General features: G+C 39.7%; 1 pseudogene; it reads left to right on the plus strand.

Annotated features, from left to right (window-relative positions):
* Positions 1 to 332: 332 nt before the first annotated feature.
* LOC122900852 lies at positions 333 to 893 on the plus strand (annotated as a pseudogene).
* Positions 894 to 9,111: the final 8,218 nt, after the last annotated feature.

Raw genomic sequence — 9,111 nt, forward strand, 5'->3', positions numbered from 1 at the left:
GAGCAAAGGGAGGAGGACAAGCACATTCCCGCTGAGCATGGAGTCCAACTGCAGATTTGATCCACAACCCATGAGATTATGACCTGAGCCAAAACCAAGAGTCAAAGCCTTAACCAATTAAGCCAGCAGGGCACCCTTGATCTTATTTTCTTTCCTTTCTTTTATTTTTTTCCCAAAAGTTGTACTCCCTAAGTTCCCGTGGCAAAAGTCAAAAGTAAAGCACATTAGTAATGTGTTGTCTTACAAATTTGTCAGCAAAACCACACTGAATGTCCACTGTAAAAATGAGGGCAGAGAGGAAGAGGGCGGCGGTGGCGGCAGTTGTGGTGACTAAGCTGAGCCCAGGGACAGGATGTTGGTGTTGGTATTGAGAGACCTGCACATCCCACACCAGTGCAACAGTTTTTTGGTTAAATTGAAAAAAAAAAAAAAATGCTGGTGCCAGGAAAGATTCAACACATTGTCTTCCCTGGAAACCTTTGCACCAAGAGTTAACGACTATCTCAAGACTTCATACTGTGAGGCGACTTTGAGGAGGAGCCGAATTATTCAGAACAGAAAGTGGTGAATGTTAGGCAGTTCAAAATGGGTCTGATCCATGGGCATCGAGTTATTCCGTGCGGAGGCACGGTCACTCTAGCCCTGCTGTAGAGGCAGTCTGATGCGGACATCCTTATCTCGGGACACACGCACACAAATTTGAAGCATTTGAGCATGAAAATAAATTTTACATTAACCCGAGTTCTGCCACTAGAGCATATAATACCTTGGAAACAAATATTATCCCTTCATTCATGCTGATGGATATCCAGGTTTCTACAGTTGTCCCCTATGTGGATTGGCTAATTGGAGATGATGTAAAAGTAAAACAAATTTTATACTAAAAATCTTAAAGCCAGGCCTGTCTTGCTGGGTTGGGTTTTTTGTTTTTTTTTTTTCATTATCCTGTTCAAATCATGTAATTAAACATTTCTCTCTCTCTCTCTCTCTCTCTCACACACACACACACACACACATATTAGGGCATGTATATCTTTTCAAATTAGTATTATGTTTTCTTTGGGCAAACACCCAGTAGCAGAATTATTGGATCATACAGTATTTCTATTTTTAATTACAGAATATTTTAAATAGGACACATTTTTGGTATATCCACAATCAATGTGAGTTTGCTTTATTTGTTAAGATACAATTGAAATTAAATATTTTTCATTAGTCACAATGAAATTTTTATATCTATTTTCAACGAATTCTGTAGGTGACTGTACCAGGTAACAATTACTCTGAGCTAACAAGGATTTCCTTTATGTCATTTACCTTTATGAGATAAATCAAAACCTCTGATTCTTTCTTCCTTCCTTCCTTCCTTCCATTCTCTTTTTCTTTCTTTCTTTCCTTCTTTCTTTCTCTTTCTCTCTCTGTCTCTCTCTTTCTTTATTATTTTTTGTTTCTTTTGTTTTTGTTCTTGTTTCTTTATGTCAGGTAAGGCACACACAATCAGATGGTTAATCTGCCCACACGTCTTTCTTTAACACAGTTCATGGCAAGTCTCTCTTAGTTACACGGGGTTTCTACTTAACACACGTGATGTAAACTCACTGTGGTTTCAGAATGGCAAGACTCACCATCAGTTTAGCGTAAGTGTATTTGGGTATTATAATGTAGACATTATTTTGCTTTAAATATATGGTATTTTTGTGAGGGCAAATGTGTGTGTGTGAAATAGTAAAGAAATTGAGATGTGTATTATATTAATAGAAGTCTGAAGAGAAAAGAAAACATTAAGCATGAGGATTTTTATAGAAATCAGAAATGCACTGTTTTTTCTATTTTGTGAGTTGATCTTTACTGTGGCTGTCATTTGTCCTAGAGAAAAATAGTTACTTGATAAATTGCCAAAGTGGATGAATAAGGCAAGGCCAATTACTGTCTTCCAAATTATATATTTTGCATTTGATTGAAGACTTTTTCTTAATTTAGGTAATTTTGACTAATTTTCACAGCTTGAAAATGTGCATTCTTTGCTCAGTTATTAGCTTATCAATTTTCTTAGAAGAACCAATACTCAAAGTACCAGTAAAACCTGAAGCCCAAGGGTGCTTGGGCGGCTCAGTGGGTTAAAGCTTCTGCCTTCGGCTCAGGTCATGATCACAGTGTCCTGGGATCCAGCCCCACATCGGGCTCTCTGCTCAGCAGGGAGCCTGTTTCCCTCACTCTCTGCCTGCATCTCCACCTACTTGTGATCTCTGTCTGTTAAATAAATTTAAAACAAACAAACAAACAAACAAAAACAAAAACCGTGAAGCCCAGTCAACAGGTTCTGACATAAAACCTGAAACACCTTGGTCACCTGGAGAAAAGGGATACTCTCCTTTCTGAGACAAGGTCTCTCTGTTTCCTAAAACGAATTTCTGAAAATGGGCATTTCAAAGACATGCTCCCTTTTTCATTCATTTCAGTAGTAAGCAGTTGCCATTTTAGAAAACATAAGTAGACCCAGAATTTCTGATTTCCTTCCAATTTAGCTAATAGATAAAATTTCTTATTGCTGATTTTGTGCTAAGGTTGAACCCTTTCTCGTTAAGATTCTGGCCACACCGCTTTCCAGAAATTCTGGTACCGATATGTGATTGGGTTGCCTGGGTGCCTTAATCGGTTGGACATCTGCCTTCAGCTCAGGTCATGATCCTGGGGTCCTGGGATCGAGTCCCACATTGGGTGCCCTACTCAGTGGTGAGCCTGCTTCTCACTCTTCCTCTGCCCCTTTCCCTACTCTTGCTCACTTTCTCTCTCTCTCTCTGTGACACATAAATAAATGGAATCCTTTTAAAAAAGAAGGAAAAATGTAATCAGATCTCTCTTATTAAGAAGAGAAATAAGCACACTGAGTGTTTGAATGGGTACTGAATAAACCCAAGTTGACAGTCATGTGCAAATGTAGGAGCTTTTTTGAAGGGATACCGTATACAGTAAAGAAATGTTTTCTTTTCTTTTTTTTTTTTTTAAGATTTTATTTATTTATTTGACAGAGATCACAAGCAGGCAGAGAGGCAGGCAGAGAGAGAGGAAGGGAAGCAGGCTCCCCGCCAAGCAGAGAGCCCGACTTGGGGCCTGATCCCAGGACCCCGGGATCATGACCTGAGCTGAAGGCAGAGGCTTTAACCCATTGAGCCACCCAGGCACCCCAAGAAATGTTTTCTTAATCACCTAACTAAAAGGACAAGGAAAAGATTACTGGGACTGATTAAAAAGCATCATTTGTGCTTAAATTTGTGAATTTATCTTACTTCAAAAATTGGCCTAGTTTTTAAATTGTTCGGAGGATTATGAAATAAAAAATATCTGTAATACAGCCATATTGGTGAATTACATTGGCAGCCTACCAAACCAAGAAATTTCAAGGAATAGGTGGTTATGACATATTAAAATGAATAGAATTTCTTGCTCTTACTAACAAAGGAAATAGGGTTTCTAAAAGCAGGGTACCTATATTTCAAATAAGATTTCATCTTTTTTTTTTTTAAAGATTTTATTTATTTATTTAACAGAGAGAGATCACAGTAGGCAGAGAGGCAGGCAGAGAGAGAGGAAAGCCGGCTCCCTGCTGAGCAGGGAGCCCGATGAGGGACTCTATCCCAGGACCCTAGATCATGACCTGAGCCGAAGGCAGCTGCTTAACCCACTGAGCCACCCAGGTACCCCAAGATTTCATCTTTAATAGAAGATGAGTTTATTAGTGAGGGGGAGACGTGAACCATGAGACACTGTGGACTCTGAGAACCAAACTGAGGGTTTTGGAGAGGAAGAGGGTTGGGGTTGGATGAGCTGGGTGATGGGTATTAAGGAGGGCACATATTGCATAGAGCACTGGGTGTGGTGCATAAACAACGAATCTTGGAACACTGAAAAAATTAATAAAATAAAATAAAGAAATTATGAAACAAGGTCTCTGAGAGGGTCAAATGAATCTGCATTTGATATACAATTTTAAAAATATAATCAGTCCCTAGAGAGGAAATAAAGCACAAAAACTGGTTTGTTGGAGAAAAGAATATAATACAGCAAATGACAGATATTTCTTATTTTGATACCAGGCAAAAATGTTTTTCTGTAAGTCATATTGGTGTATCTACAGAAGCAATTCCTTGGATTTCTACAACAAACCAGAAAATAATTTCACAAAGACATGGACAACCACATTTTCGGGTTCTAAAAATTTATCTTTCTGGACAATGAGGTATTTGAGGATTTTTTTAAAAAAGTTTTTTTTTTTATAAATTAAAATAAATGACCACAATTGTTACTATCAAATTTGAAATGTTGGTGAAAATATGAGTGTGTTACCTCCCTCATCCCTGTCAGATGGAGAAAATGCATTCATTCCTTCTGTACCTTATATCTGTTGGAGATCACAAACCACTGAATGACCAGCCCAGTCCACGGTCCCCATTTAAGATTGTCCCATAAAGCAAGCCCCCTCTGAATGTCCCACTGGCAGATTCTAGCTATTTACTTGTTTACTGCCGTGCATGTGAGAATAGAATTACGGCCATTTCATAGAAAGACTCCCTCAGTGACTGGAGAGAGAGGGAATGAACAGGGGATGGGGAATTAAAGAGCAATGGAGAAGGAAGCCGGTTCCTTTTTTTTAAAGATTTTATTTATTTATTTGAGAGAGAGTGAAAGAGAGAGAGCATGAGAAGGGGAAGGGTCAGAAGGAGAAGCAGACTCCCTGCTGAGCTGGAAGCCTGGCACAGGACTGGATCCTGGGACTCCGGGATCATGACCTGAGCGGAAGGAACACTCTTAACCAGCTGAGCCACTGAGGTGCCCTAAAAAGCAGGGGAAGACACTTTGCGGCACTACAGCCCCCAGTGCTTGCCTGAGAAAGACAGAATCAATCTCAACAGAACATCAACATCCCCTGCCATCTATTTATAAACCCTAGCCCCTTCCGTCAGGCTTGGACCAGAGGGCAAGGGAACATTTCGCTAAATCTGAGCACTTTGTCTTTTCACAGGAGGAGAGAAATAGAACGCTATTCCTCTTGGAAAATTCCCCTGACCCAGGCTAAGGAAAGGATGTGCATTTTCCCATAGGACCTGATTCAACTTCTTCATCTGAGCACACTTCTCTCCATTCAGTTTCCCTCTCCACCCCCAATCCCACCTTTCCACCCCTTCCCCCTCCCTCCTGACCTCCCTTCTTCTCTCCCTTCTTAAAGAAATGATCTGCCTTCAGCTCCATAGCAAACAGAAACAATATTTTCTTTGCTTAATAAAGAGGAAGCAGGTAATTGGCTCCCCACCCATTTACCTTAGCGGGTCCTCTTGTAAACTTTAGAGGCCCAACTTCCCAAAAATTTGTAGGCCAAGATCCAGAGCCCGCTGGCTCCTAGGACTATAAACCCATCTCTCCTCAGAGAGGCACTACGTTTCTCACAAGATACACAGGAGATATGACAATCACAAAATGAGTCTTCTTGTATACTGAGCAGATACGTGTAAATTCTGTTCTACATTACTGCAGAAGTCTGTGAGAAATCCTGGCCAGATTCGGTCCTCTATTTCCTACTACTAGCATCCATGTAGCTCTGCTAATGCCTACTTGATAATAAGATGTGTTCCTCCTTGGGGTGCCTGGGTGGCTCAGAGGGTAAGCCTCTGCCTTGGGCTCAGGTCATGATCTCAGGGTCCTGAGATCAAGCCCCGCATTGGGCTCTCTGCTCAGTAGGGAGCCTGCTTCTTCCTCTCTCTGCCTACTTGTGATTTCTGTCAAATAAATAAATAAAATTTAAAAAAAAAAAAAAAGATGTGTTCTTTCTCTCTCCTACATTGGTGTGGACATCATTGCATTTCCCCAATCCTTCCTTCTTTTCGCCTTCTTTCTTACCATTTTTCTTTCTTTTCACAAATATTGAGAAAGTACAGAGAGCACTAGAGTAAATGCAAAAAGACACTGGGAGCATGACAGCCTGAATTAAAAGGTAAAAATGAGACAGTCTTATTTGTTCCAGAATCTTTAGCTTCTGCTTCAAGATTTTAAAATATAGGCTTTATTTTTCTTGCTTTCTTGATTAGCTTTTAATTACTTTTTTTTTCTTGTAACTACCTATTTATTATTTATTCAGGATGTATGTGTGTGTGTGTGTGTGTGTGTGTTGGCTACCTACATTATTTCTAGTACTGGTTGCAAAAATCCTGACAAAGTATCTGTTAATTCCATTGTTTTTGCATGATTCATGGTGTGTGGTCCAACATTAATGATGCATGAACTTCTAAACACCAGAGCTTGAAAGGGGAAGGATTCAATGTTCTTTAAGAAGTTGACCCTTTAACTGCCATTAATCAACTAAGTCTATGTGCTTCCCTTGAGTGCAAGCTTCATTAGTCTTCCTCCTTTCTTCTTTTTAGATGATAAGAAAAACTAAATCTTTCTGGAAAGCAAGAGAATAGAAATAAATTTAAATGTTTACAGCTTTATTACAAAAATTAGAATATTCACTTCATTTGACTCCTGTTTGAAGTTAACCAACTCACTCTGAAGTTAACCAAGACTATAACCTATACATCTACCAAGATGACCTTAATGTTCCCCTCTGCTTAAAATTTGGATAGGTTCCTTCTTAATTAAAGGCCCTCTGTTTTTTAATGGATTTACTTTAGAAAACTTACAATTAAGTCTTTCCTCTGTCCTTTGAGATGTAAATCTTGCTCCAGCTTTTTTTTTTTTTTTTTTTTTTTTTTTTTTTTTTTGACTCAGGAGTCCCTTTCTCAGGAACCTGGGAGCCATTGTTTTGAAAGGCGGTCATCACGAAAGGTAGAGCCCTCTGTCCTCCACCTCTGTGAGAGAACAGGATCCTAACTTCCACAGGCACCTTTCACAGACAGTCTAATCACTAACCAACCTGATAAAGTCCTTCACTACTTTTTTCACTAGCTCAACCCAAGGCTTAAAAATTCTTCTGTCTTTGTTTCAGTGGAGTTTTATATTACATTTTAAGTATACAATGGAATTGTATATATTTTATACATATGAGGTTTATATATCATGCATATTTATACACACATACATATGTATATACATATACTTTATGCATATGTAAACATATAGTATACATATTTATGTGCACACACACAGATCTAAATTCAATAACACCAGAGTCACATCCTATGGTGGAAGCAGATAGAGCAGATGCAAACTATTCTATTTGTGAAATAACACTATCATTTTGTTCTGCACTCTTCACTGGTCCCTTCCTATCCCAATACGTGAATACACACACACACACACACACACACCCCAAATGTGAGAGCCTGTGACGTTTTGGAACAGAGTTATCACCGGTCTTTCCTGTCATCTGTGAGCAAGGAGAAACTGATCTCTCTGGAGAAGGGTGGTGAGGCTCACCCATTTCCAAGCTCCAGGGAAGATTCTTGCTGGATTGCATCCAGGTCAGAACTCTCAGTCCCCTCATGTGGACTGACACTGTTGTCACTGTTCTAGGCACTGAGGGCTAGCTTGTGTGGTCTCTGCGTTTCAATATTTTCTGTTTCTTTCATTACATGTTGGAATATGGAGAAACTTCATTTTTGCCTTGGCCACCTTCCAAGGATTCTTATTCCCTGATGAACGTGGAGGTAGGCACAGGACCCCACTTCTTACAACTGCATGCTGGGGGACCATGGTGAGTGGACTACTACTCATTTAGACCATAACCCAGCAGGTGACAAGAAATTGTCCTTCTTTGAATTTCTTTTGTAGCTATGTCTATTCTTCAATCTGACTCTTCAACCTTACACTCCACACCCATATTCACTTCATTAAAATTTACATGGACTTTCTGATATAATTCACGGAAAAACCAATGAAAAGCTTCTCTGCCTTATGTCACTCAAGTTGCTGGTAAGATAGCTTGCTTGAGGTATAACACCAAAATATGAAGAATATAAATACATATGGATGAAAATCTATAGTATGTATTATGTGCCTATTATATAGTGGCACTGCATAATCATCATCTCATACAATAGCAGCCATCCAACAGGACTAGTCTGGGCACAGATCTTAAGCTCTTTCTTAAGTATCAAGAGATTCAGATATTCATTGCTAAAAATTAGCACATGGTGACAGGAGGAAAAAAACTCTAATCCCCAAAGTGGCAGGTGTAATAAAAAAGGAAAACCCTAGGAATCAGAATGCCTTCCAAGTTAGTTGTGTGACCTTGAGCAAATTCTCTAGTTATTTAGATTAGCAACTTCCTTCTCCATGAATAAGGAATTAGGGCAGCTGGTGATCTTATAGATCCAGAAATTAAAAATTATATGGTTCTTTCTGAATGCTAATCACTCTAAGATACTTCCTGGAAACACGCATTTGAAAAGAAGGTTAACTGCTATTTCCTCTGGCAATTTCTTTTTTTTTTTTTTTTTCCCAATTTATTTATTTTCAGAAAAACAGTATTCATTATTTTTTCACCACACCCAGTGCTCCATGCAAGCTGTGCCCTCTATAATACCCACCACCTGGTACCCCAACCTCCCACCCCCCCGCCACTTCAAACCCCTCAGACTGTTTTTCAGAGTCCATAGTCTCTCATGGTTCACCTCCCCTTCCAATTTACCCAAATTCCCTACTACTCTCTAACGCCCCTTGTCCTCCATGCTATTGGTTATGCTCCACAAATGAGTGAAACCATATGATAATTGACTCTCTCTGCTTGACTTATTTCACTCAGCATAATCTCTTCCAGTCCCGTCCATGTTGCTACAAAAGTTGGATATTCGTCCTTTCTGGTGGAGGCATAATACTCCATAGTGTATATGGACCACATCTTCCTTATCCATTCATCCGTTGAAGGGCATCTTGGTTCTTTCCATAGTTTGGCGACTGTGGCCATTGCTGCTATAAACATTGGGGTACAGATGGCCCTTCTTTTCACGACATCTCTATCTTTGGGGTAAATACCCAGGAGTGCAATTGCAGGGTCGTAGGGAAGCTCTATTTTTAATTTCTTGAGGAATCTCCACACTGTTCTCCAAAGAGGCTGCACCAACTTGCATTCCCACCAACAGTGTAAGAGGGTTCCCCTTTCTCCACATCCTCTCCAAC

This window comes from Neovison vison, chromosome 1, assembly GCF_020171115.1.
Source record: "Neovison vison isolate M4711 chromosome 1, ASM_NN_V1, whole genome shotgun sequence".
NCBI lineage: Eukaryota > Metazoa > Chordata > Mammalia > Carnivora > Mustelidae > Neogale > Neogale vison.